The 23,757-nt window shown below is 37.2% G+C and overlaps 2 long non-coding RNA genes across 2 annotated transcripts; one reads left to right on the top strand and one right to left on the bottom strand.

Annotated features, from left to right (window-relative positions):
* Nucleotides 1-2,901: 2,901 nt before the first annotated feature.
* Nucleotides 2,902-5,758, bottom strand: LOC148154888 (uncharacterized). Its single transcript, XR_015765867.1, has 3 exons — nt 5,464-5,758; nt 5,142-5,232; nt 2,902-4,808 (listed from the first exon to the last, which is right to left on the bottom strand). It is a non-coding gene; the product is annotated as an uncharacterized LOC148154888 (long non-coding RNA).
* Nucleotides 5,759-20,789: 15,031 nt separating this feature from the next.
* LOC148154887 (uncharacterized) lies at nt 20,790-21,803 on the top strand. The gene is made up of 2 exons (XR_015765914.1): nt 20,790-21,176; nt 21,699-21,803. It is a non-coding gene; the product is annotated as an uncharacterized LOC148154887 (long non-coding RNA).
* The last annotated feature ends 1,954 nt before the right edge of the window (nt 21,804-23,757 follow it).

Raw genomic sequence — 23,757 nt, 5'->3', positions numbered from 1 at the left:
GTCCAACATCTAACAAGGCTGAAAATTGAATGTAAAGCTGCAAATTCACAGATAGTCCATTTTTGACTTCTTTCGCTGAGATAAAGCGTTTTTGGCTTCTGGCTTGCTTATCATTGGGAACATAAGCAGATCAACTAATTTCAGTTTAATACAGCCAGATCTAGTGCTGCTCAGCATTTCGGAGCTGTCCAACATCTAACAAGGCTGAAAATTGAATGTAAAGCTGCAAATTCACAGATAGTCCATTTTTGACTTCTGTCGCTGAGATAAAGCGTTTTTGGCTTCTGACCTTCTGATGAATTGCAACATAAGCAGATCAACTAATTTCAGTTTAATACAGCCAGATCTAGTGCTGCTCAGCATTTCGGAGCTGTCCAACAACTAACAAGGCTGAAAATTGAATGTAAAGCTGCAAATTCACAGATAGTCCATTTTTGACTTCTTTCGCTGAGATAAAGCGTTTTTGGCTTCTGACCTTCTGATGAATTGCAACATAAGCAGATCAACTAATTTCAATTTAATACAGCCAGATCTAGTGCTGCTCAGCATTTCGGAGTTGTCCAACATCTAACAAGGCTGAAAATTGAATGAAAAGCTGCAAATTCACAGATAGTCCATTTTTGACTTCTTTCGCTGAGATAAAGCGTTTTTGGCTTCTGGCTTGCTTATCATTGGGAACATAAGCAGATCAACTAATTTCAGTTTAATACAGCCAGATCTAGTGCTGCTCAGCATTTCGGAGCTGTCCAACATCTAACAAGGCTGAAAATTGAATGTAAAGCTGCAAATTCACAGATAGTCCATTTTTGACTTCTTTCGCTGAGATAAAGCGTTTTTGGCTTCTGGCTTGCTTATCATTGGGAACATAAGCAGATCAACTAATTTCAGTTTAATACAGCCAGATCTAGTGCTGCTCAGCATTTCGGAGCTGTCCAACATCTAACAAGGCTGAAAATTGAATGTAAAGCTGCAAATTCACAGATAGTCCATTTTTGACTTCTTTCGCTGAGATAAAGCGTTTTTGGCTTCTGGCTTGCTTATCATTGGGAACATAAGCAGATCAACTAATTTCAGTTTAATACAGCCAGATCTAGTGCTGCTCAGCATTTCGGAGCTGTCCAACATCTAACAAGGCTGAAAATTGAATGTAAAGCTGCAAATTCACAGATAGTCCATTTTTGACTTCTGTCGCTGAGATAAAGCGTTTTTGGCTTCTGACCTTCTGATGAATTGCAACATAAGCAGATCAACTAATTTCAGTTTAATACAGCCAGATCTAGTGCTGCTCAGCATTTCGGAGCTGTCCAACAACTAACAAGGCTGACAATTGAATGTAAAGCTGCAAATTCACAGATAGTCCATTTTTGACTTCTTTCGCTGAGATAAAGCGTTTTTGACTTCTGACCTTCTGATGAATTGCAACATAAGCAGATCAACTAATTTCAATTTAATACAGCCAGATCTAGTGCTGCTCAGCATTTCGGAGCTGTCCAACATCTAACAAGGCTGAAAATTGAATGTAAAGCTGCAAATTCACAGATAGTCCATTTTTGACTTCTTTCGCTGAGATAAAGCGTTTTTGGCTTCTGGCTTGCTTATCATTGGGAACATAAGCAGATCAACTAATTTCAGTTTAATACAGCCAGATCTAGTGCTGCTCAGCATTTCGGAGCTGTCCAACATCTAACAAGGCTGAAAATTGAATGTAAAGCTGCAAATTCACAGATAGTCCATTTTTGACTTCTGTCGCTGAGATAAAGCGTTTTTGGCTTCTGACCTTCTGATGAATTGCAACATAAGCAGATCAACTAATTTCAGTTTAATACAGCCAGATCTAGTGCTGCTCAGCATTTCGGAGCTGTCCAACAACTAACAAGGCTGAAAATTGAATGTAAAGCTGCAAATTCACAGATAGTCCATTTTTGACTTCTTTCGCTGAGATAAAGCGTTTTTGGCTTCTGACCTTCTGATGAATTGCAACATAAGCAGATCAACTAATTTCAATTTAATACAGCCAGATCTAGTGCTGCTCAGTATTTCGGAGCTGTCCAACATCTAACAAGGCTGAAAATTGAATGTAAAGCTGCAAATTCACAGATAGTCCATTTTTGACTTCTTTCGCTGAGATAAAGCGTTTTTGGCTTCTGGCTTGCTTATCATTGGGAACATAAGCAGATCAACTAATTTCAGTTTAATACAGCCAGATCTAGTGCTGCTCAGCATTTCGGAGCTGTCCAACATCTAACAAGGCTGAAAATTGAATGTAAAGCTGCAAATTCACAGATAGTCCATTTTTGACTTCTTTCGCTGAGATAAAGCGTTTTTGGCTTCTGGCTTGCTTATCATTGGGAACATAAGCAGATCAACTAATTTCAGTTTAATACAGCCAGATCTAGTGCTGCTCAGCATTTCGGAGCTGTCCAACATCTAACAAGGCTGAAAATTGAACACTGAAAGAAAAAAGCTGTTCAGTTTACTTAATTTTATTGTGTACATCCGTCCCACACAATGCAAATAAGTAGAACAGACATATTTTCCCTCTTTCCCTCAAATACTTAAAGCTTGTCAAATCAACATATTTTATTTACATTAGATTACTTGAAAATATTAAGTTGAAACTACAAACATTTTATCTCTTACCATAATGTAAATATATTATGTATTATCAATAACTTTTTTTATGTCTTAGCAACACTATTATAATGAATAACACCAGCTTATTTTTCATTGCCAGTATTACTCAATGAAATTGTGTTGGGCGAACACAATTCTATCATGTTAATGGAACACATGTTACAGCTTTAAATCCTACTTAATTTTTTCAAGTTATCTATATACCTTTCTAATGTAAAAAATTAAATACAAAAGATCTTTGACAAGAAAGACAAAGAGTGCAAGTGCTGCTGAACAATTGAACTTTATTTAAATGAACATTTCTAAATCACACCATTTTGTATTTAACATTTTTTACATTTAAGACACAGAACATTTTTAAATTGAGTCTTACCTGAAATACAATTTTTATGACAAACATGTTATTTAAGATATGAAATGATATCAAGTTTTGATATATTAATATTTAAGATATAAAATGGATAAGAAAATATAATAGTTAAGCTTTATAAAAAATATTTAACATGGTATAGAAAAGTATTTCAGATTTTAACAATGTTTTTGAACATGTAACATGACATTAAAGCTGCAGTATGCAAGTAAGCAAATTGTTTTTTTTTTTACATGTTTGTCAACATTATAACAATGTCATGTCAGTGGAAGACAGCGCTGGATTTCTTCCACAGATTGTCTTGCTTTCCCTCGTAAAAGACGAGTGAAATTTTATACAACTGTTTTTAAAGAACTTAATTTTTATAAGTTACACACTGCAGGTTTAAAGGTTAATCTGGAACATATTTGTACAAGAGATATACAAGATTATGTAGAAAAGTAAGTCGGATTTCAATAACACTATTTGACAGGGTGCCCATATGGCTGACATGAGATAATATGTAAAATATTTTTTTTTAATAAAAGTTACATTTGGCAGCATACATGCTCAAAAAAGTTGAACATGTATGATGCTGATAATTTTCTAAATCATTTTATCTTTTATAGATATGTTAAAGGTCAACCTTTAAGCTGCTGTATGTTCCACTGAGAAAAAAGTTTTTTTTTGTTTAAACTATCACTATATTATTACATTACAAACAATAAAACATCAGACAGAAAATTGGTGAAAAAAACTGAGCCTTGTCTTATACAGACACAACATACTGATAGTCCTAACTAATATGTAAAAAGAAAGTTATAAAAGTTACGTACTGCAGCATTAATTTCATATTAATACATGTTCAAACACAGTTTGTAGAAATCTGGCTAAGACTTTATTTGACGGGGGTGCACAAGACTGACATGACACTGTCATGAACATAAAAGAGTCTTTATAAATGTCTATGAATGTTGTTATGAAGTGTCATTTGGTAAACAATGACACTTTTAATGCAAAGTTGCTCCAAAAGTTGCATTAAAAGTGCCAACTTTGCATTAAAGTGTCATTATTTACCAAATGACACTTCATAGCAGTCATAGACATTAGTAAAGACTCCTTCCTGTTCATGACAGATGCTATGCCAGGTTTATGATAGGTTTCTATCAACTTTATGGAACATGTACATGCTGCAAAATGTAACTTTTGTGACAATTCTTTTGTACGTATTTGTTAAAATTATGTCAAGTCTGTATAACACAGCTTATTTTTTATATCATCAGTCTCATGTTTTACTGTTTACTATGCAATATCATAGTGACAGTTTAAACAAATATGTGAAAAACCTATTGCTTATAAATATCACATACTGCAACTTAATAGTTGACCTTGAACATATTTCTGCAGTTAGTTATTAAAAAATAATAAATTTGTGTCCTGCAATGAGGAATACAACAACAGAAAACACGAAAAGTGAACATTAGTTCACTTTTCGTGAACTAATGGACTAAAATGTCCATTTACTCACTCATAGAGGCAGTTTTTAAGGAATAATGTCTTGTTGGACAGTTAACCTCCATCCAGTTCCATTGTTATCTTCTGTAACACCTCAAAAGTGTAGCAAAGGCCAGCAGGGTAGGCGAGGTTCAGCCCATATATCAGTCCAACAAGTATTACAACAGCTGTTGGCACACTATTCAAATTGGACACCACCCTGATGCCTTCATGGACGATCCTGATGTCTTCATGTGATGAAGTCTTTCAGATGAAAAACGCCGGTGGTGGTGGTTCCAATAGCCTCTTCAATGGTAGCTTCATCCACACCCTATGTGAAGTGATGACAAGTTAATCTCTCTTTCTCTAGACCTAGATGCATCTATATATATAGATAGATAGACAGACATTTCTCTATAAGAGCTATCTCTAAAAGGTTGGACAGATCAATGTAAATTTCGATGAATATAGATATATCTCAAGTATATCTAAACGTAGAGATAGACATAGATGGATGTATCTATCCATGTAGAAAGAGATATACATATCTAGAGAAATCTAAATCTAGATAGAAATAATTATTTATGTACAGATATAAATCTTTCTTTATATTTAGAGATATTTATCTATCTCTAGTTGCGTAAATACACATATACATACATACCACATACTCCTGGATGAGCTTGGCTGGATCTTCTCCCATATACATGCAGACTTCCTTAATGACACTCCCATGCAGCATCAACATCTTCACACTGAAGGAAATTAATGGAATTAGAATCTTTTTTCAAGCCTTATGCTTGAAGTTTAACAATTTACTTTACACAACTATTTTTAAAGTGAAGACATACAGTAGAGGTTGAAGTGAAAACAAGCAGGTGTAAAAGTTAAAGGTGAGAACATTTAACACAAGGAAAATGTAATTTTCTGCATTAAAAAAGTTTATCCAAAAAGATTGATAGTTGTGTTGTGGCTACATCACTTACCTCCTCCATTTGTGCAACAACTTGTCCTAGCATTTGTCCAAGCTGTCCTCCTCTTCTTTTGAACATCTTCATCAGGTTGTCAAAATGGAGATCCAGCTGAGACAAGAACTTTGACTGAAGTGGTATGGTGGTAATTCTCTTAAACTCAAGAGTTTATCTGAAAAAAAGAGCACAAAGTAATGAGCTTCAAATGTTCAACACTTGTAAGAGCCCAACAATCACTGCTGCAGAAGTGAACAGTCAGGTAAATGTGCCTAGACATCTTAGATTAACATTACATAAAAAAAAAAATAAAAAAAACTTGTATAACATTGTTTAAACAAACATACGTCACCATCAACACTTCTTAGTAGATATTTACAGAGGGCACTTTATACAAGACTTGAGCATCTGGAAGACATTTGGATTCAAATAAGATTCTGAATTTATACTCCATACTGTGCTCCAGCCCAGCGCGCTGGAGCATTGAGCCTTGCCCTCCACATAGCGCCGCTGCCACGGTAGAACCATTACATTAGCAAAACGAAACATGGAGATGGAGAGAATTATTAACGTAGCGCAGTGCACCACGGATAAGGAAAAATAAGGCAGAAAACAGTCGAAGTACTCAAAATCCCTCTTATTCGTATTTTTGTCGCTCAGTAAGCGACGCTAAATGCAGACCCGTTACCATAACGACAGACAATGGTTCTGTTAGTGTGCTTGGGAGAAAGTAACGAGGCAGTTTTGATAGCTCGATAAGCTAGTGAAAAGCCACTAGCTTGCAAAGTGTTCGTGTTGCTTTTTTCCTCATTGCTACTGAGTCAGTTACTTACAAATTTGATCAGTAACAACTGTTTTTTTGTGAACTACTTTGATAAACGATGATGTACTGATCTGTACTAGAGCTAAGCCCCGGTGCTAATAACGGTAGCTAGCAAAGTGAAAACCAAAGAACATGCAGACGGTTTACAAATGACTTCTCATACAGAATGATATTTTTTGTGGAAACATTCCCAACTACAAAAAATAATATTTAAATCACTTACCTAATCGGTCCACCTCCAAAGACTTGTCTTGTGGTCTTGTGGCTGAATAGTCAGAAGAAACTGCGCGGCAATCGCGATATCTTTAAAATTATCTTGTTTGACTTCTTATTGGTTAAGATTCAAAAGCCCGCTCTTATTATTGTCCAATCATATTTAATCCTTGTCTTTGTTATATTGCATCATTTCCGGTAATGATGAAACATGATTACAATGGTTTTAGTAATCTAATTTAATCACGTTAAATCAACATATGAAAAATGTGTAGTTTCATTATTGTTGGTTATTAAGTAAATTGTTCTTTATTCAATTGTGTAAATACAAGAAAGATGACTGAATTGTGTAGTATTAACTTATTTTGTTTGTGCAAATTCAAAAACCCCTCAATTCTCATTTTTTCAGTGAATGTAAAGCTGCAAATTCACAGATAGTCCATTTTTGACTTCTGTCGCTGAGATAAAGCGTTTTTGGCTTCTGACCTTCTGATGAATTGCAACATAAGCAGATCAACTAATTTCAGTTTAATACAGCCAGATCTAGTGCTGCTCAGCATTTCGGAGCTGTCCAACAACTAACAAGGCTGAAAATTGAATGTAAAGCTGCAAATTCACAGATAGTCCATTTTTGACTTCTTTCGCTGAGATAAAGCGTTTTTGGCTTCTGACCTTCTGATGAATTGCAACATAAGCAGATCAACTAATTTCAATTTAATACAGCCAGATCTAGTGCTGCTCAGCATTTCGGAGTTGTCCAACATCTAACAAGGCTGAAAATTGAATGAAAAGCTGCAAATTCACAGATAGTCCATTTTTGACTTCTTTCGCTGAGATAAAGCGTTTTTGGCTTCTGGCTTGCTTATCATTGGGAACATAAGCAGATCAACTAATTTCAGTTTAATACAGCCAGATCTAGTGCTGCTCAGCATTTCGGAGCTGTCCAACATCTAACAAGGCTGAAAATTGAATGTAAAGCTGCAAATTCACAGATAGTCCATTTTTGACTTCTTTCGCTGAGATAAAGCGTTTTTGGCTTCTGGCTTGCTTATCATTGGGAACATAAGCAGATCAACTAATTTCAGTTTAATACAGCCAGATCTAGTGCTGCTCAGCATTTCGGAGCTGTCCAACATCTAACAAGGCTGAAAATTGAATGTAAAGCTGCAAATTCACAGATAGTCCATTTTTGACTTCTTTCGCTGAGATAAAGCGTTTTTGGCTTCTGGCTTGCTTATCATTGGGAACATAAGCAGATCAACTAATTTCAGTTTAATACAGCCAGATCTAGTGCTGCTCAGCATTTCGGAGCTGTCCAACATCTAACAAGGCTGAAAATTGAATGTAAAGCTGCAAATTCACAGATAGTCCATTTTTGACTTCTTTCGCTGAGATAAAGCGTTTTTGGCTTCTGACCTTCTGATGAATTGCAACATAAGCAGATCAACTAATTTCAGTTTAATACAGCCAGATCTAGTGCTGCTCAGCATTTCGGAGCTGTCCAACAACTAACAAGGCTGAAAATTGAATGTAAAGCTGCAAATTCACAGATAGTCCATTTTTGACTTCTTTCGCTGAGATAAAGCGTTTTTGGCTTCTGACCTTCTGATGAATTGCAACATAAGCAGATCAACTAATTTCAATTTAATACAGCCAGATCTAGTGCTGCTCAGCATTTCGGAGTTGTCCAACATCTAACAAGGCTGAAAATTGAATGAAAAGCTGCAAATTCACAGATAGTCCATTTTTGACTTCTTTCGCTGAGATAAAGCGTTTTTGGCTTCTGGCTTGCTTATCATTGGGAACATAAGCAGATCAACTAATTTCAGTTTAATACAGCCAGATCTAGTGCTGCTCAGCATTTCGGAGCTGTCCAACATCTAACAAGGCTGAAAATTGAATGTAAAGCTGCAAATTCACAGATAGTCCATTTTTGACTTCTTTCGCTGAGATAAAGCGTTTTTGGCTTCTGGCTTGCTTATCATTGGGAACATAAGCAGATCAACTAATTTCAGTTTAATACAGCCAGATCTAGTGCTGCTCAGCATTTCGGAGCTGTCCAACATCTAACAAGGCTGAAAATTGAATGTAAAGCTGCAAATTCACAGATAGTCCATTTTTGACTTCTTTCGCTGAGATAAAGCGTTTTTGGCTTCTGGCTTGCTTATCATTGGGAACATAAGCAGATCAACTAATTTCAGTTTAATACAGCCAGATCTAGTGCTGCTCAGCATTTCGGAGCTGTCCAACATCTAACAAGGCTGAAAATTGAATGTAAAGCTGCAAATTAACAGATAGTCCATTTTTGACTTCTGTCGCTGAGATAAAGCGTTTTTGGCTTCTGACCTTCTGATGAATTGCAACATAAGCAGATCAACTAATTTCAGTTTAATACAGCCAGATCTAGTGCTGCTCAGCATTTCGGAGCTGTCCAACAACTAACAAGGCTGACAATTGAATGTAAAGCTGCAAATTCACAGATAGTCCATTTTTGACTTCTTTCGCTGAGATAAAGCGTTTTTGGCTTCTGACCTTCTGATGAATTGCAACATAAGCAGATCAACTAATTTCAATTTAATACAGCCAGATCTAGTGCTGCTCAGCATTTCGGAGCTGTCCAACATCTAACAAGGCTGAAAATTGAATGTAAAGCTGCAAATTCACAGATAGTCCATTTTTGACTTCTTTCGCTGAGATAAAGCGTTTTTGGCTTCTGGCTTGCTTATCATTGGGAACATAAGCAGATCAACTAATTTCAGTTTAATACAGCCAGATCTAGTGCTGCTCAGCATTTCGGAGCTGTCCAACATCTAACAAGGCTGAAAATTGAATGTAAAGCTGCAAATTCACAGATAGTCCATTTTTGACTTCTGTCGCTGAGATAAAGCGTTTTTGGCTTCTGACCTTCTGATGAATTGCAACATAAGCAGATCAACTAATTTCAGTTTAATACAGCCAGATCTAGTGCTGCTCAGCATTTCGGAGCTGTCCAACAACTAACAAGGCTGAAAATTGAATGTAAAGCTGCAAATTCACAGATAGTCCATTTTTGACTTCTTTCGCTGAGATAAAGCGTTTTTGGCTTCTGACCTTCTGATGAATTGCAACATAAGCAGATCAAGTAATTTCAATTTAATACAGCCAGATCTAGTGCTGCTCAGTATTTCGGAGCTGTCCAACATCTAACAAGGCTGAAAATTGAATGTAAAGCTGCAAATTCACAGATAGTCCATTTTTGACTTCTTTCGCTGAGATAAAGCGTTTTTGGCTTCTGGCTTGCTTATCATTGGGAACATAAGCAGATCAACTAATTTCAGTTTAATACAGCCAGATCTAGTGCTGCTCAGCATTTCGGAGCTGTCCAACATCTAACAAGGCTGAAAATTGAATGTAAAGCTGCAAATTCACAGATAGTCCATTTTTGACTTCTTTCGCTGAGATAAAGCGTTTTTGGCTTCTGGCTTGTTTATCATTGGGAACATAAGCAGATCAACTAATTTCAGTTTAATACAGCCAGATCTAGTGCTGCTCAGCATTTCGGAGCTGTCCAACATCTAACAAGGCTGAAAATTGAATGTAAAGCTGCAAATTCACAGATAGTCCATTTTTGACTTCTGTCGCTGAGATAAAGCGTTTTTGGCTTCTGACCTTCTGATGAATTGCAACATAAGCAGATCAACTAATTTCAGTTTAATACAGCCAGATCTAGTGCTGCTCAGCATTTCGGAGCTGTCCAACAACTAACAAGGCTGAAAATTGAATGTAAAGCTGCAAATTCACAGATAGTCCATTTTTGACTTCTTTCGCTGAGATAAAGCGTTTTTGGCTTCTGACCTTCTGATGAATTGCAACATAAGCAGATCAACTAATTTCAATTTAATACAGCCAGATCTAGTGCTGCTCAGCATTTCGGAGTTGTCCAACATCTAACAAGGCTGAAAATTGAATGAAAAGCTGCAAATTCACAGATAGTCCATTTTTGACTTCTGTCGCTGAGATAAAGCGTTTTTGGCTTCTGACCTTCTGATGAATTGCAACATAAGCAGATCAACTAATTTCAGTTTAATACAGCCAGATCTAGTGCTGCTCAGCATTTCGGAGCTGTCCAACAACTAACAAGGCTGAAAATTGAATGTAAAGCTGCAAATTCACAGATAGTCCATTTTTGACTTCTTTCGCTGAGATAAAGCGTTTTTGGCTTCTGGCTTGCTTATCATTGGGAACATAAGCAGATCAACTAATTTCAGTTTAATACAGCCAGATCTAGTGCTGCTCAGCATTTCGGAGCTGTCCAACATCTAACAAGGCTGAAAATTGAATGTAAAGCTGCAAATTCACAGATAGTCCATTTTTGACTTCTTTCGCTGAGATAAAGCGTTTTTGGCTTCTGGCTTGCTTATCATTGGGAACATAAGCAGATCAACTAATTTCAGTTTAATACAGCCAGATCTAGTGCTGCTCAGCATTTCGGAGCTGTCCAACATCTAACAAGGCTGAAAATTGAATGTAAAGCTGCAAATTCACAGATAGTCCATTTTTGACTTCTTTCGCTGAGATAAAGCGTTTTTGGCTTCTGGCTTGCTTATCATTGGGAACATAAGCAGATCAACTAATTTCAGTTTAATACAGCCAGATCTAGTGCTGCTCAGCATTTCGGAGCTGTCCAACATCTAACAAGGCTGAAAATTGAATGTAAAGCTGCAAATTCACAGATAGTCCATTTTTGACTTCTGTCGCTGAGATAAAGCGTTTTTGGCTTCTGACCTTCTGATGAATTGCAACATAAGCAGATCAACTAATTTCAGTTTAATACAGCCAGATCTAGTGCTGCTCAGCATTTCGGAGCTGTCCAACAACTAACAAGGCTGAAACTTGAATGTAAAGCTGCAAATTCACAGATAGTCCATTTTTGACTTCTTTCGCTGAGATAAAGCGTTTTTGGCTTCTGACCTTCTGATGAATTGCAACATAAGCAGATCAACTAATTTCAATTTAATACAGCCAGATCTAGTGCTGCTCAGCATTTCGGAGTTGTCCAACATCTAACAAGGCTGAAAATTGAATGAAAAGCTGCAAATTCACAGATAGTCCATTTTTGACTTCTTTCGCTGAGATAAAGCGTTTTTGGCTTCTGGCTTGCTTATCATTGGGAACATAAGCAGATCAACTAATTTCAGTTTAATACAGCCAGATCTAGTGCTGCTCAGCATTTCGGAGCTGTCCAACATCTAACAAGGCTTGAAATTGAATGTAAAGCTGCAAATTCACAGATAGTCCATTTTTGACTTCTTTCGCTGAGATAAAGCGTTTTTGGCTTCTGGCTTGCTTATCATTGGGAACATAAGCAGATCAACTAATTTCAGTTTAATACAGCCAGATCTAGTGCTGCTCAGCATTTCGGAGCTGTCCAACATCTAACAAGGCTGAAAATTGAATGTAAAGCTGCAAATTCACAGATAGTCCATTTTTGACTTCTGTCGCTGAGATAAAGCGTTTTTGGCTTCTGACCTTCTGATGAATTGCAACATAAGCAGATCAACTAATTTCAGTTTAATACAGCCAGATCTAGTGCTGCTCAGCATTTCGGAGCTGTCCAACAACTAACAAGGCTGAAAATTGAATGTAAAGCTGCAAATTCACAGATAGTCCATTTTTGACTTCTTTCGCTGAGATAAAGCGTTTTTGGCTTCTGACCTTCTGATGAATTGCAACATAAGCAGATCAACTAATTTCAATTTAATACAGCCAGATCTAGTGCTGCTCAGCATTTCGGAGTTGTCCAACATCTAACAAGGCTGAAAATTGAATGAAAAGCTGCAAATTCACAGATAGTCCATTTTTGACTTCTTTCGCTGAGATAAAGCGTTTTTGGCTTCTGGCTTGCTTATCATTGGGAACATAAGCAGATCAACTAATTTCAGTTTAATACAGCCAGATCTAGTGCTGCTCAGCATTTCGGAGCTGTCCAACATCTAACAAGGCTGAAAATTGAATGTAAAGCTGCAAATTCACAGATAGTCCATTTTTGACTTCTTTCGCTGAGATAAAGCGTTTTTGGCTTCTGGCTTGCTTATCATTGGGAACATAAGCAGATCAACTAATTTCAGTTTAATACAGCCAGATCTAGTGCTGCTCAGCATTTCGGAGCTGTCCAACATCTAACAAGGCTGAAAATTGAATGTAAAGCTGCAAATTCACAGATAGTCCATTTTTGACTTCTTTCGCTGAGATAAAGCGTTTTTGGCTTCTGGCTTGCTTATCATTGGGAACATAAGCAGATCAACTAATTTCAGTTTAATACAGCCAGATCTAGTGCTGCTCAGCATTTCGGAGCTGTCCAACATCTAACAAGGCTGAAAATTGAATGTAAAGCTGCAAATTCACAGATAGTCCATTTTTGACTTCTGTCGCTGAGATAAAGCGTTTTTGGCTTCTGACCTTCTGATGAATTGCAACATAAGCAGATCAACTAATTTCAGTTTAATACAGCCAGATCTAGTGCTGCTCAGCATTTCGGAGCTGTCCAACAACTAACAAGGCTGAAAATTGAATGTAAAGCTGCAAATTCACAGATAGTCCATTTTTGACTTCTTTCGCTGAGATAAAGCGTTTTTGGCTTCTGACCTTCTGATGAATTGCAACATAAGCAGATCAACTAATTTCAATTTAATACAGCCAGATCTAGTGCTGCTCAGCATTTCGGAGTTGTCCAACATCTAACAAGGCTGAAAATTGAATGAAAAGCTGCAAATTCACAGATAGTCCATTTTTGACTTCTTTCGCTGAGATAAAGCGTTTTTGGCTTCTGGCTTGCTTATCATTGGGAACATAAGCAGATCAACTAATTTCAGTTTAATACAGCCAGATCTAGTGCTGCTCAGCATTTCGGAGCTGTCCAACATCTAACAAGGCTGAAAATTGAATGTAAAGCTGCAAATTCACAGATAGTCCATTTTTGACTTCTTTCGCTGAGATAAAGCGTTTTTGGCTTCTGGCTTGCTTATCATTGGGAACATAAGCAGATCAACTAATTTCAGTTTAATACAGCCAGATCTAGTGCTGCTCAGCATTTCGGAGCTGTCCAACATCTAACAAGGCTGAAAATTGAATGTAAAGCTGCAAATTCACAGATAGTCCATTTTTGACTTCTTTCGCTGAGATAAAGCGTTTTTGGCTTCTGGCTTGCTTATCATTGGGAACATAAGCAGATCAACTAATTTCAGTTTAATACAGCCAGATCTAGTGCTGCTCAGCATTTCGGAGCTGTCCAACATCTAACAAGGCTGAAAATTGAATGTAAAGCTGCAAATTCACAGATAGTCCATTTTTGACTTCTGTCGCTGAGATAAAGCGTTTTTGGCTTCTGACCTTCTGATGTATTGCAACATAAGCAGATCAACTAATTTCAGTTTAATACAGCCAGATCTAGTGCTGCTCAGCATTTCGGAGCTGTCCAACAACTAACAAGGCTGACAATTGAATGTAAAGCTGCAAATTCACAGATAGTCCATTTTTGACTTCTTTCGCTGAGATAAAGCGTTTTTGGCTTCTGACCTTCTGATGAATTGCAACATAAGCAGATCAACTAATTTCAATTTAATACAGCCAGATCTAGTGCTGCTCAGCATTTCGGAGCTGTCCAACATCTAACAAGGCTGAAAATTGAATGTAAAGCTGCAAATTCACAGATAGTCCATTTTTGACTTCTTTCGCTGAGATAAAGCGTTTTTGGCTTCTGGCTTGCTTATCATTGGGAACATAAGCAGATCAACTAATTTCAGTTTAATACAGCCAGATCTAGTGCTGCTCAGCATTTCGGAGCTGTCCAACATCTAACAAGGCTGAAAATTGAATGTAAAGCTGCAAATTCACAGATAGTCCATTTTTGACTTCTGTCGCTGAGATAAAGCGTTTTTGGCTTCTGACCTTCTGATGAATTGCAACATAAGCAGATCAACTAATTTCAGTTTAATACAGCCAGATCTAGTGCTGCTCAGCATTTCGGAGCTGTCCAACAACTAACAAGGCTGAAACTTGAATGTAAAGCTGCAAATTCACAGATAGTCCATTTTTGACTTCTTTTGCTGAGATAAAGCGTTTTTGGCTTCTGACCTTCTGATGAATTGCAACATAAGCAGATCAACTAATTTCAATTTAATACAGCCAGATCTAGTGCTGCTCAGCATTTCGGAGCTGTCCAACATCTAACAAGGCTGAAAATTGAATGTAAAGCTGCAAATTCACAGATAGTCCATTTTTGACTTCTTTCGCTGAGATAAAGCGTTTTTGGCTTCTGGCTTGCTTATCATTGGGAACATAAGCAGATCAACTAATTTCAGTTTAATACAGCCAGATCTAGTGCTGCTCAGCATTTCGGAGCTGTCCAACATCTAACAAGGCTGAAAATTGAATGTAAAGCTGCAAATTCACAGATAGTCCATTTTTGACTTCTTTCGCTGAGATAAAGCGTTTTTGGCTTCTGGCTTGCTTATCATTGGGAACATAAGCAGATCAACTAATTTCAGTTTAATACAGCCAGATCTAGTGCTGCTCAGCATTTCGGAGCTGTCCAACATCTAACAAGGCTGAAAATTGAATGTAAAGCTGCAAATTCACAGATAGTCCATTTTTGACTTCTGTCGCTGAGATAAAGCGTTTTTGGCTTCTTACCTTCTGATGAATTGCAACATAAGCAGATCAACTAATTTCAGTTTAATACAGCCAGATCTAGTGCTGCTCAGCATTTCGGAGCTGTCCAACAACTAACAAGGCTGACAATTGAATGTAAAGCTGCAAATTCACAGATAGTCCATTTTTGACTTCTTTCGCTGAGATAAAGCGTTTTTGGCTTCTGACCTTCTGATGAATTGCAACATAAGCAGATCAACTAATTTCAATTTAATACAGCCAGATCTAGTGCTGCTCAGCATTTCGGAGCTGTCCAACATCTAACAAGGCTGAAAATTGAATGTAAAGCTGCAAATTCACAGATAGTCCATTTTTGACTTCTATCGCTGAGATAAAGCGTTTTTGGCTTCTGGCTTGCTTATCATTGGGAACATAAGCAGATCAACTAATTTCAGTTTAATACAGCCAGATCTAGTGCTGCTCAGCATTTCGGAGTTGTCCAACATCTAACAAGGCTGAAAATTGAATGAAAAGCTGCAAATTCACAGATAGTCCATTTTTGACTTCTTTCGCTGAGATAAAGCGTTTTTGGCTTCTGGCTTGCTTATCATTGGGAACATAAGCAGATCAACTAATTTCAGTTTAATACAGCCAGATCTAGTGCTGCTCAGCATTTCGGAGCTGTCCAACATCTAACAAGGCTGAAAATTGAATGTAAAGCTGCAAATTCACAGATAGTCCATTTTTGACTTCTTTCGCTGAGATAAAGCGTTTTTGGCTTCTGACCTTCTGATGAATTGCAACATAAGCAGATCAACTAATTTCAATTTAATACAGCCAGATCTAGTGCTGCTCAGCATTTCGGAGTTGTCCAACATCTAACAAGGCTGAAAATTGAATGTAAAGCTGCAAATTCACAGATAGTCCATTTTTGACTTCTTTCGCTGAGATAAAGCGTTTTTGGCTTCTGGCTTGCTTATCATTGGGAACATAAGCAGATCAACTAATTTCAGTTTAATACAGCCAGATCTAGTGCTGCTCAGCATTTCGGAGCTGTCCAACATCTAACAAGGCTGAAAATTGAATGTAAAGCTGCAAATTCACAGATAGTCCATTTTTGACTTCTTTCGCTGAGATAAAGCGTTTTTGGCTTCTGGCTTGCTTATCATTGGGAACATAAGCAGATCAACTAATTTCAGTTTAATACAGCCAGATCTAGTGCTGCTCAGCATTTCGGAGCTGTCCAACATCTAACAAGGCTGAAAATTGAATGTAAAGCTGCAAATTCACAGATAGTCCATTTTTGACTTCTGTCGCTGAGATAAAGCGTTTTTGGCTTCTGACCTTCTGATGAATTGCAACATAAGCAGATCAACTAATTTCAGTTTAATACAGCCAGATCTAGTGCTGCTCAGCATTTCGGAGCTGTCCAACAACTAACAAGGCTGAAAATTGAATGTAAAGCTGCAAATTCACAGATAGTCCATTTTTGACTTCTTTCGCTGAGATAAAGCGTTTTTGGCTTCTGACCTTCTGATGAATTGCAACATAAGCAGATCAACTAATTTCAATTTAATACAGCCAGATCTAGTGCTGCTCAGCATTTCGGAGTTGTCCAACATCTAACAAGGCTGAAAATTGAATGAAAAGCTGCAAATTCACAGATAGTCCATTTTTGACTTCTTTCGCTGAGATAAAGCGTTTTTGGCTTCTGGCTTGCTTATCATTGGGAACATAAGCAGATCAACTAATTTCAGTTTAATACAGCCAGATCTAGTGCTGCTCAGCATTTCGGAGCTGTCCAACATCTAACAAGGCTGAAAATTGAATGTAAAGCTGCAAATTCACAGATAGTCCATTTTTGACTTCTTTCGCTGAGATAAAGCGTTTTTGGCTTCTGGCTTGCTTATCATTGGGAACATAAGCAGATCAACTAATTTCAGTTTAATACAGCCAGATCTAGTGCTGCTCAGCATTTCGGAGCTTTCCAACATCTAACAAGGCTGAAAATTGAATGTAAAGCTGCAAATTCACAGATAGTCCATTTTTGACTTCTTTCGCTGAGATAAAGCGTTTTTGGCTTCTGGCTTGCTTATCATTGGGAACATAAGCAGATCAACTAATTTCAGTTTAATACAGCCAGATCTAGTGCTGCTCAGCATTTCGGAGCTGTCCAACAACTAACAAGGCTGAAAATTGAATGTAAAGCTGCAAATTCACAGATAGTCCATTTTTGACTTCTTTCGCTGAGATAAAGCGTTTTTGGCTTCTGACCTTCTGATGAATTGCAACATAAGCAGATCAACTAATTTCAGTTTAATACAGCCAGATCTAGTGCTGCTCAGCATTTCGGAATTGTCCAACATCTAACAAGGCTGAAAATTGAATGAAAAGCTGCAAATTCACAGATAGTCCATTTTTGACTTCTTTCGCTGAGATAAAGCGTTTTTGGCTTCTGGCTTGCTTATCATTGGGAACATAAGCAGATCAACTAATTTCAGTTTAATACAGCCAGATCTAGTGCTGCTCAGCATTTCGGAGCTGTCCAACATCTAACAAGGCTGAAAATTGAATGTAAAGCTGCAAATTCACAGATAGTCCATTTTTGACTTCTTTCGCTGAGATAAAGCGTTTTTGGCTTCTGGCTTGCTTATCATTGGGAACATAAGCAGATCAACTAATTTCAGTTTAATACAGCCAGATCTAGTGCTGCTCAGCATTTCGGAGCTGTCCAACATCTAACAAGGCTGAAAATTGAATGTAAAGCTGCAAATTCACAGATAGTCCATTTTTGACTTCTGTCGCTGAGATAAAGCGTTTTTGGCTTCTTACCTTCTGATGAATTGCAACATAAGCAGATCAACTAATTTCAGTTTAATACAGCCAGATCTAGTGCTGCTCAGCATTTCGGAGCTGTCCAACAACTAACAAGGCTGACAATTGAATGTAAAGCTGCAAATTCACAGATAGTCCATTTTTGACTTCTTTCGCTGAGATAAAGCGTTTTTGGCTTCTGACCTTCTGATGAATTGCAACATAAGCAGATCAACTAATTTCAATTTAATACAGCCAGATCTAATGCCGCTCAGCATTTCGGAGCTGTCCAACATCTAACAAGGCTGAAAATTGAATGTAAAGCTGCAAATTCACAGATAGTCCATTTTTGACTTCTTTCGCTGAGATAAAGCGTTTTTGGCTTCTGACCTTCTGATGAATTGCAACATAAGCAGATCAACTAATTTCAATTTAATACAGCCAGATCTAGTGCTGCTCAGCATTTCGGAGTTGTCCAACATCTAACAAGGCTGAAAATTGAATGTAAAGCTGCAAATTCACCGATAGTCCATTTTTGACTTCTTTCGCTGAGATAAAGCGTTTTTGGCTTCTGGCTTGCTTATCATTGGGAACATAAGCAGATCAACTAATTTCAGTTTAATGCAGCCAGATCTAGTGCTGCTCAGCATTTCGGAGCTGTCCAACATCTAACAAGGCTGAAAATTGAATGTAAAGCTGCAAATTCACAGATAGTCCATTTTTGACTTCTTTCGCTGAGATAAAGCGTTTTTGGCTTCTGGCTTGCTTATCATTGGGAACATAAGCAGATCAACTAATTTCAGTTTAATACAGCCAGATCTAGTGCTGCTCAGCATTTCGGAGCTGTCCAACATCTAACAAGGCTGAAAATTGAATGTAAAGCTGCAAATTCACAGATAGTCCATTTTTGACTTCTTTCGCTGAGATAAAGCGTTTTTGGCTTCTGGCTTGCTTATCATTGGGAACATAAGCAGATCAACTAATTTCAGTTTAATACAGCCAGATCTAGTGCTGCTCAGCATTTCGGAGCTGTCCAACAACTAACAAGGCTGAAAATTGAATGTAAAGCTGCAAATTCACAGATAGTCCATTTTTGACTTCTTTCGCTGAGATAAAGCGTTTTTGGCTTCTGACCTTCTGATGAATTGCAACATAAGCAGATCAACTAATTTCAATTTAATACAGCCAGATCTAGTGCTGCTCAGCATTTCGGAGTTGTCCAACATCTAACAAGGCTGAAAATTGAATGTAAAGCTGCAAATTCACCGATAGTCCATTTTTGACTTCTTTCGCTGAGATAAAGCGTTTTTGGCTTCTGGCTTGCTTATCATTGGGAACATAAGCAGATCAACTAATTTCAGTTTAATACAGCCAGATCTAGTGCTGCTCAGCATTTCGGAGCTGTCCAACATCTAACAAGGCTGAAAATTGAATGTAAAGCTGCAAATTCACAGATAGTCCATTTTTGACTTCTTTCGCTGAGATAAAGCGTTTTTGGCTTCTGGCTTGCTTATCATTGGGAACATAAGCAGATCAACTAATTTCAGTTTAATACAGCCAGATCTAGTGCTGCTCAGCATTTCGGAGCTGTCCAACATCTAACAAGGCTGAAAATTGAATGTAAAGCTGCAAATTCACAGATAGTCCATTTTTGACTTCTTTCGCTGAGATAAAGCGTTTTTGGCTTCTGGCTTGCTTATCATTGGGAACATAAGCAGATCAACTAATTTCAGTTTAATACAGCCAGATCTAGTGCTGCTCAGCATTTCGGAGCTGTCCAACAACTAACAAGGCTGAAAATTGAATGTAAAGCTGCAAATTCACAGATAGTCCATTTTTGACTTCTTTCGCTGAGATAAAGCGTTTTTGGCTTCTGGCTTGCTTATCATTGGGAACATAAGCAGATCAACTAATTTCAGTTTAATACAGCCAGATCTAATGCTGCTCAGCATTTCGGAGCTGTCCAACATCTAACAAGGCTGAAAATTGAATGTAAAGCTGCAAATTCACAGATAGTCCATTTTTGACTTCTTTCGCTGAGATAAAGCGTTTTTGGCTTCTGACCTTCTGATGAATTGCAACATAAGCAGATCAACTAATTTCAGTTTAAGGCTGTTTTAACCCTTGTGCGTGCGAGGACTGAGGCAAATGTAGAGAACTGTGGCAAATGATAAAAGTTTTACGTGTGTGGGGTCGGTTGGTATGGACCCCATTTCTAAACACAAGGGCTAAGTAGTGCAATACACCATCTCCACCAGTGAGAGGGAGCAGTGCACGAACAGGCGTGCAGGTTGTTGGTGAAGAAGAAATCTTCCATATTGTGGCGCAAACCTAACACAAGTTATAACCATAGACATCAATACGTAGACGCCTCATGGAGCGCTGAGCCGTACGTAACTGCGTCCGCCATCTTGTATGTGGCAGCAGAGCGATCGGAGCTCCTACAGTCCTGTGCTGTGAACTTCATAAATGTTGTCTTTGGTGATTGTTTAATTTCCAAATATATTCACGTTTATATGTGAGTGGGTCGATGACGAACATTAGCTAAAAAATACTTTGTGGAACGGCATTTTCTGAAGTTCGGTCCATTCATTTGTATTATCTTACTGGCAGAGATGCCACATTCCATATGGCGGACGCGATTACGTATCGCTGCAACGGGCCGACCCGCTCCATGAGGCGTCTACGTATTAATGTCTATGGTTATAACGGCCAGACCTCCTGTTTAAAAAGAAGCCAAAGTTTGATACCTAATACATATGAGGTATGTGTCTTATTAACTTTACATTTTCTTTGAGAAAATAACATTGACTATGTTCTCTTTTTCTGTAATGTTAGCAATTCAAGTCAATCCTACTTTGCTGTAAGTTAATGTTAGCTAAAGTTATTAAACACAATTACTGTAACGTTAGCCCTTAATATTAAATATATTTTAAAGACAGGCAAATTGTTTTTTTCCCCCTCCAATTTTAATCTAGCAAATTAAAAGCTAATATATTAGTCAAAGTTAGCCTTCATGTGCATTATTTAGCGACTTGGCTGATGTGACACAGTGCTTGTGTTCTTTGCTTTGGCAAGTTTAGCCACATGAAGACCCAGGCTAGCCTAAGGACACATGGTGAGGAGGACAAAGTTGGCTAATGAAGACATGCTACGAGTGTGGAGGATGATAATAAGGACCAGCCACCAGAGAAAGAAGTTCCTATTTGACCAAAGAGAAAGAAGCAGATGAAATATTCCCCAAGAAAATTAGGTAAGTCGTTTTTGTGTTAACATTTTCACCATGTGAAGTGGGGTGGGACAGCCAGGTAAGTGGGGAATGGGGAGCAGGAATCAACATTCATCAGCTGAGTTAAGTTATGTTTTAGATAACTAAAACTGATGTTAAATCTATTTATTTACTAATAGGCTTCTTGCAAACAACCCTAAGTTAGAGTATCTGGTTAGAAATAATTTAGAATGCTCATTAAGTAAAAATATGCATTCATGCCTAAAACTATATGTTAAATGATGCATTCGAATAACAGTGGCAGTCTGTCTGAACTTCTGCCAGACAAATATTTGATCAGAATAATTTTGTTCAGCTCCAGTTATTATTCCACTTGTATTAAGAAATAATTGTATTGCACTTTATAACAACCAGTCATGTTAACTAGGCATTTGTCTGCCAGTCTACCATTCTGACAGTGTGCAGCAAGGGACATTTTTGAAATGGTATTTAAATAAATGCTGGAATATGATGACATTGTTTTTTTGGTTTTGTTCTTTTTTTAAGTGACCACAATGAATTGAGTCATCACCGACTATGAGAATGTCCAGAAGAGATTCACCAAGTTTGAATTCATGAAAAGGCTTTCGCCATGATTAACTATTGCAAGAACAGCTGTAATTTCAGAGCATTTCTGGACACCTTCAAAGAGCTGCTTCCAGGAAATGAAGACAAGAAGAAGATCTCCTGTTTTCAGAGCATTACAGGAAGACTATTACAAAGGAGATGGCTGACATAATCAAAGCAAAAAATGTTACTGTTGAAAGAACCTATTTTCTTAAGTTAAAGAATAAGTAATTCTGTTTTAGTTTTTCAATCAGCATTTCAGAGTAACAATATACTGACCAGACGATAAACCCTCTGTTATCTTAGAACAAGTTATCTTTTGTTTTATTCCAATGTACAAAGGGTTTGTTCTACAGTTATGATGGTAGTTATAAATAGTCCAGTGTGTTTCACTTCATTTGAGGTAAGACTTAATATCAATAACTCTGTTAGCATTGCATTTGATATCTTTATAATTGTTGCTACTAGTTTCAATTTACTTGAGGTAAAAGTTATTATTAATGACACCGTGGTGACACTTAATGACTTTGTCATAACTGTTGTAACTTGTTTCACTTTACTTGAGGTAATAGTTAATATTAAGGACACTGTAATGACACTTAATGACGTCTTCATAACTGTTGTTACTTGTTTCACTTTACTTGAGGTAACAGTTAATATTAATGACACCATAGTGACAATGACTTTGTCATAACTGTTGTAACTTGTTTCACTTTACTTGTGGTAACAGTTAATATTAATGACACTGTAATAACACTTAATTCATAACTGGTGCTACTTGTTCCACTTTAGTTGATGTAAAAGAAATTGTTAATGAGTCTGTTATTAAATCATTTGACCGTGTAATAAAGCTTAGTGAAATCTTTATTGCTTGTCCTACTTGTTTTGCTTTATTTCAGGGAGTGGAAATATTAATCATTGTTTTGTTAAAGCTCTTGCTAGTGTAATAATTAAATCATTATGACTACTATTATGACAAATTTATGTTAGATCATGATTTCTTGGTTAATGACAAGTTGTCATAACGAAGACAATTTTGTCTAGGTTAATGACAAATTGTCATAACGAAGACATTTTTGGCGAGGTTAATGACAAGTCATAACAAAGACATTTTGTCTAGAATAATGTCAAGCTGTCATAATGAAGGCATTTCGAATAATGTCAACTTTGTATTAAAAGTGTCATTATTTACCGAATGACGCTTTATGACAACAGTCATAAATATTCATGAAGACTTATTGATGTTCATGACAGGTGTGTCATGTTTATGACAGTGTCATGACAGTCTTATTCAACCCCCTTCAAATAAAGTGTTACTGACTTTCTTGTGTAGTAGCTGTTAACCCAATGTACTAAGGCCTCACATTGGAAAGAGCCACAATTGGTTGTTTCTTGGATTTCCAGGAAATGGCTGGACCTTGTGGCGTTAAACTGAAACAATAACCTGTGGTGCTGCACCTGTCCTCCTCTGAGGATGCCCAGTCAGAGTCACTGTAGGATATAAGGTTCAAGTCTTCATTTTTCTTGAAACTTAGTTTCAAGTTTTTTCAACCATAGTTTTTTACTATGGTAAAAAGTACCTTTCAGATACCTCAAAACATGTTTAGCATTCACTAAATCCTCTGTCATAGTCTGTCTAGTCTAATATCTGGGAAAGTTTGCACTATCCAACTGATTTCTGGTCTGGTGTAGGTCATGGCATAAATCAGACTACCTACTATGTCGCGATAGTTTGTAGAATTCATTACTTTTGTTTTATCGCACTCATGATTTTCTTTGTGATCAAGTCTTAGTTCACATGGGGTGGATCTTGGCTTGGAGTCCAACATTCCATATTTTTCCAACATTTTTAGGATGTACTTCTTTTGGCTAATTTTTATTTCATCATTATTTTGTTAAAAGTGTATGCCTAAAAATGTGTTATTTTTCCTAGGTCCTTCATGTTAAACTTTGATTTCATTGTTTCTTTGAAACTGTCCAAAACCTCAATGCTGCTAGC

This window comes from Poecilia mexicana, unplaced genomic scaffold (genome assembly GCF_051168715.1).
Source record: "Poecilia mexicana isolate PSO_F unplaced genomic scaffold, ASM5116871v1 scaffold_17, whole genome shotgun sequence".
NCBI classification, from domain to species: Eukaryota; Metazoa; Chordata; class Actinopteri; order Cyprinodontiformes; family Poeciliidae; genus Poecilia; species Poecilia mexicana.
The sequence above is the reverse complement of the archived record's forward strand: the minus strand, read 5'-3'. Positions and strand labels throughout refer to the sequence as shown.